At 42.3% G+C, this 6000-nt stretch overlaps 1 long non-coding RNA gene across 1 annotated transcript; it reads right to left on the bottom strand.

Annotated features, from left to right (window-relative positions):
• Positions 1-3078: 3078 nt before the first annotated feature.
• Positions 3079-4786, bottom strand: LOC140577126 (uncharacterized). The gene is made up of 4 exons (XR_011981775.1): positions 4733-4786; positions 4597-4621; positions 3475-3497; positions 3079-3383 (listed from the first exon to the last, which is right to left on the bottom strand). It is a non-coding gene; the product is annotated as an uncharacterized lncRNA (long non-coding RNA).
• Positions 4787-6000: the final 1214 nt, after the last annotated feature.

Here is a 6000-nt window from a genome sequence, read left to right as displayed (position 1 = left end):
TAGTGTCCAGAGGCTGGAGGCGCTACCAGGAGACCAGTAGGCCAGTACACCAGGAGACGTGGAGGAGGCCGTAGGAGGGCAACAACCCAGCAGCAGGACCGCTACCTCCACCTTTGTGCAAAGAGGAACAGGAGGAGCACTGCCAGAGCCCTGCAAAATGACCTCCAGCAGGCCACAAATGTGCATGTGTGTGAGGATGGTTTGAGGGCCCAACGTCCACAGATGACGGTTGTGCTCACAGCCCAACACCGTGCAGGACGCTTGGCATTTGTCATAGAACACCCGGATTGGCAAATTCGCCACTGGCGCCCTGTGCTCTTCACAGATTAAAGCAGGTTCACACTGAGCACATGTGACAGACGTGACAGAGTCTGGAGATGCCGTGGAGAGCGATCTGCTGCCTGCAATATCCTTCAGCATGACCGGTTTGGCAGTGGGTCAGTAATGGTGTGGGGTGGCATTTCTTTGGAGGGCCGCACAGCCCTCCATGTGCTCGGCAGAGGTAGCCTGACTGCCATTAGGTACCGAGATGAGATCCTTGTGAGACCATATGCTGGTGCGGTTGGCCCTGGGTTCCTCCTAATGCAGGACAATGCTAGACCTCATGTGGCTGCAGTGTGTCAGCAGTTCCTGCAAGATGAAGGCATTGAAGCTATGGACTGGCCCGCCCGTTCCCCAGACCTGAATCCGATTGAGCACATCTGGGACATCATGTCTCGCTCCATCCACCAACGTCACGTTGCACCACAGACTGTCCAGGAGTTGGCGGATGCTTTAGTCCAGGTCTGGGAGGAGATCCTCATCAGGAGCATGCCCAGGTGTTGTAGGGAGGTCATACAGGCACGTGGAGGCCACACACAATACTGAGCCTCATTTTGACTTGTTTTAAGGACATTACACAAGTTGGATCAGCCTGTAGTGTGTTTTTCCACTTTAATTTTGTGTGTGACTCCAAATCCAGGCCTCCATTGGTTAATAAATTTGATTTCCATTGATGATTTTTGTGTGATTTTGTTGTCAGCACATTCAACTTTGTACAGAACAAAGTATTCAATGAGAATATTTCATTCATTCAGATCTAGAATGTGTTATTTGAGTGTTCCCTTTATTTCTTTTGAGCATTGTATTTCCATAGTTACTATTTTGTACTACTTATAGAATATAAAACAGTAATGATATACAAAGTAAAAATAGGTTAATGTAATGTGGGTTGCCTCATCCACTAATCAGGGCATAAAAACATCAGGCCCAACCTCAGATAGACAACACATAACAAATTACACAGTATCATTATGTATTTAACATAAACTAGGCCAATAGTGCAGAAATAATGTGTGAAAAAAGGAAGTCCCTTACTGCTTTCACAGGAATTGAGGGGTTAAGTAACAGCCAGGTGCTGCTAATGAAATGCCATTGATGAATTGATCATCATCAAGTTTGGCCACTTCTATAAAAATAAAAGGTCTGGCAGTTTGCTGGTCCTGAGCACTCATGTGTGTTAACACAATGCCAAAGAGAAAAAGACATCATCAGTGGTCTTAGAAATGCAGTTGTTGCTGACCATCAAGGGAAGGGTTATAAGGACATGCCCAAAGAATCTGAAGCCCACCATTCTACAGTGAGAATGATTATTTACAAGTGAAAAACATTTTAGACAGAAATGGACATCCCAGTAAACTCACCCCAATGTCAAGGTGCAATACTCAGAGGCCATCTATCCAACAGCTAAAGCTTGGCCGAAATTGGGTCGCGCAATAGGACATTGATCCCAGGCACACAGGCAAATCTATAACAGAATGGCTGAAAATAAAAGATGTTGAAGTGGTCCAGCCCTCAACCCAATTGAAATGCTGTGGTGGGACTTCAAAAGGACTGTGCATAAACCCCAATTACTGATGTAATGTTATAAAGAAGAGTGGGCCGATACTCCTCCAGAATGATGAGAGACTGATAGTCATACAGAACACGATTACACTAAGTTACTGCTGGTTCTACGTGCTCTTGATTTGTGGGGTGTACTTAGTTTTCACAAGGCTTTTTCATTTTTGCCTATTTTTTGTTTAATGCAAAAAGACCATGTGAAAGCTGCTGTTCACCCTTATTTGTATTTACTAACTTCAAGATCTCTTAAGGACTAAATGTTTTAATTTCCTGATATGGAAAACCATAGACATTTTAGAAGGGTGCACAAGTTAAAACTGCATCCTCTGAAACTCTCTAAAGAGCTCCTTACAATCATAAATAAATGATTAAAAATCAGAAGCAGCTGTTTTCTAGTTTAACAGCACAGCATGCCTTGGGTACACATTAACCAGTTTGTCTAATGAAGTGTTAAGTTAAATTTTTCCTTCGAAACCAGCCATGGGCCCAACCATCTGTGCAGTCATTAGTGATAATAGCAAAGAATAAAAATAAGAGGACAATTTGCATTCACTGCTTCCAAAGCAATACATTAACCTGCATGCAAAGCGAGAGCAATTTGACTGAATATTTGATATTTTATTTCTGTAGGCTCACCCATCAGTGTCCATGTCCCAATGCAGATGCACCTTTAACTGAAAATGACAGACCCACCACTAACCAGATAATTGGCAATTGGGACATTCTTGGAACACTAGTTATATTGAACCAGTTCAACCACAATTTGTTTTGCCATGCACAACTTAGTGGTCAGTTTACCAGACCTCTCAAGGACCACTAGTGTTTGAAAGCCTACCTAGCATTCTGTGCCAGATATCTTTGTACCTTCACACACCCCACAGGCCATTACCATGCAAATAAATCCCACCCTCAAAAAGTCCAATAAATTCCTTAAGACAGAAGATGACAAAAATGGTCCAAGTATTTTTAAAAACTAATTTGCACAGACCAATACAACTGTTCCCCACCAGGCTCTAACTACCTGACAGCATGACAGCTTGCCACAGTACGCATGGCACAACACATGCTTTAGTCCCCTCCCACTCACACCTTCTCAGGAGCATGAAGGGCTAACGAGACAGAGCTTGTGCCCTGATCTCTGGAAATCATGGAACTAATCCAGCAACCCCTGATTTTACTCAAACCCCACACAAGAGCTCATTTTTAAAACATTTTATTGGTGATATTAACAAAGATGCTGAGCTGGAGGTGTCTGGAATGTCCAATGAGAGTTCACAAGGCCATCGAGACCAAGAGCCGACTGGGCAGCCAGGTGATGGAAGATCCCTCCGTCAAAGCAGTAGCTGGCTTCACTCATTGAGGATGAAGGGAACCTCTCCAGTCGTTCTTTCTGCAAGACTCTCGCTGAGGGGAAAATCCGAGATGATCAGGATCCCAGCTGCAGCAGACAGGGTGCAGTTTACTTTGACCTCTGCCTCATCTTTCTCCTTTTACGCTTCAGCCTGCAAAACAGAACCCACATCAGTCTTTCTGCAAACACTACAGCCTATTAAAGTTTCCTTTTAAAAATGGACAGTCGAGAGCGGGACATACCTGCGCATACGCTTCTTTCTCCACTGAAACAGAAAAAAAGGATTTATGAAGTTACACAATACAAGCACATGGCTGTAGGGCATGCAATACAGGACAAGTCAACTGACCAAGGGAAACGTGCAGGGAAATTACAGCCCATTTCCCAGGAACACAAAAGGCAGCCAGTCAAACATTGCAGTAAACAGGACTGTAATAGCATGACATCCATTACATGTAGACATAGCAGCTCATTTATTGTAACAATCTTAATTGGATGAACCTGCACACCTAGAAGCCAAACCTAAGGCCTTGGACAACTGACATCCTAGGTAAATCAAAACGATCAGAAAACAGGGAACCATTTCTGAATGATAAAGCTCCAGCTTTAAGAAGCTGAAAATGTAACTAGCCACATAAAGCCTGGGGACTTGAGATTACATTTTCCAGGTCCACCATCACTTACGCAGTTACAGTACAGTTACAGTAGGGTCTGCACAGGACACAGCACAATTTAAGGGGTAAAAAAAAAAAGCAATCCTACTGATCTAAAGCAAGCCTTCATACTTCCAGACACCGAACTAGCTTCCACCATCTTTATCTAGCTACCATTATCTTGTGCACAATGAGGAGCTCCTGTGAGACAGCAGGCCTTCCCCCGTGCACCACCACGACGCGCCTCTGCGCTAATGCTAACGCGCAAGCATGGCTAACAGAAACAGGAACAGCATGAGAAACTGAGACTGCCTAATTAAACGTTAAGGAAAAGATACAGACTTCAATGCTAAAAGGGAAAAATTAGGAACTTGAGTTTAAAAGGTAAAGGTCGCGTTTGTAATCGCTTTGACAGCAAGACTTTCTCTGGAACAAGCAAAAACCTCCGCCATTTTCTAGCTGTGGTACCAAAACCTTAGTTTCGTTCTTACTATTCTTACTAGAAAAGGACTTAATTCAACATAATTAACTTACATTTAATAAGCTACATTAATTTACAATATTTCGCACACACCAAAGTGACTAAATGCATATTCTAGCATTTGCTGGTTAATGCAGTGGTCAATGCTATGCGCTGGGCTAGCCACATTGTTCCTAGCCGCCAAGATCCCTGCACAAACTCGCCATAATGACAAAAAATGACCAACTTACCTTCGCTCTCATGATGGAAGCGTTTCTGTAAGAAAGGAAAACAGGAAGAATTTAATGGATGGCTTTTAAACAGTCGTGATTACATTGGATTGTGCTAGCTGGAACCAGAAGCCAGGAGAACCCCGGAGACCCTCACCTCCACAAGCGAAGCAACGACTTCAAGAGGGCGTCATATCGGGAACCGGGAGCTTTTATACGCTTTAACTACGTCACATTCGCGCCCCTGCGAAGGGGGTTCTTGGGTAATGTAGTCCGTGTGTAGTGTCGCGTTTTTATTGCGGAACAGCAACATGCAGTGCCATGCAAAAGTCTGGGCACCCATAGTCCAAATGTCTGTTACTGGGAATAGTTAAGGGAGTAAAAATGGCCTGCGTAGTTTTCCGAAAGGCATGAAGTTTAATATGTCTTTAATATTTTAAGCAAGATTACTGTTTTATTTCTAACTTATATACTTTAAATATAAAAGTTATTAATTAAATTAAATTAAATTATTATTTTTCGTTAATAACGTTAATAACGTTTAAGCAAAGCAAATGTTTGGACACCCTGTATGGTCAGTACCAACTAACTCCCTAAACATGGCCTTCACAGCTTTTACACACTTTTTGTTAGGAGTCTTTTCATGTATATTTGAGGGATTTTCACCCGTTCTCTCTTTCAAATCATTATTTTTCCCTCTTCTAGTGAAATAGTCCTTGTATCCCTGGCTGCAACACATTCATTGATCCACCCATTGCATAACAGTTGACAAGGTACTCTTTCCATTCAATCCGGCCCCTAATTGTTTATTATCATACCGTTGCTCATTGCAGCAAAGTTCTATTTTAACTTAATCAGACATTCTTCTGAAAATGTCTGATGTTGAATTTTTTGGTGAGGAGGCACAAGAGGTTTTCTTCTGATGACGTTTCCCAAAGGTCATGTAGTGCAGGTGTTGCTGCACGTTAAAATAGGGCCTCTCTAGCATTCCTGTGAGAGTTCTTGTAGACTTCAGACTTTCAGACCTTACGTCTACTGTTGTGAACACACCCTGCTATCTTCCTATAGCTTTCTCCTGTTTAGTGGGCATCAATTATATAATCATTTTCAAAGTGCTAGGCAGCTGATTGTTGGGACAAGGTTTGAGAAGCTTCTTAATATAATGCCTGTGAACAAGTCATAGTCCTAAGAAGCTAATTAAGGACCAAGTTATCTAACAGCTCAAAAATCACTTCATGGTGCTTAATTTTTTCTATTATTTACTCAAAAATGTACAAAACAAGCATAATACATTAAACCTGCATAAAATGTTCAGATCAGCTCATCTTTATTCACTTAAATACCTACATTAACTTTCATTTATTTTAATCATGGGTGCTTATCCGCATTTTACAAGATGAGAGAAAGAACCTGAAGTGAAGGAAC

This window comes from Salminus brasiliensis, chromosome 14, assembly GCF_030463535.1.
Source record: "Salminus brasiliensis chromosome 14, fSalBra1.hap2, whole genome shotgun sequence".
Lineage (NCBI taxonomy): Eukaryota > Metazoa > Chordata > Actinopteri > Characiformes > Bryconidae > Salminus > Salminus brasiliensis.
Note: the sequence above shows the minus strand (reverse complement) of the source record. Positions and strands in the feature narration are given on the sequence as shown.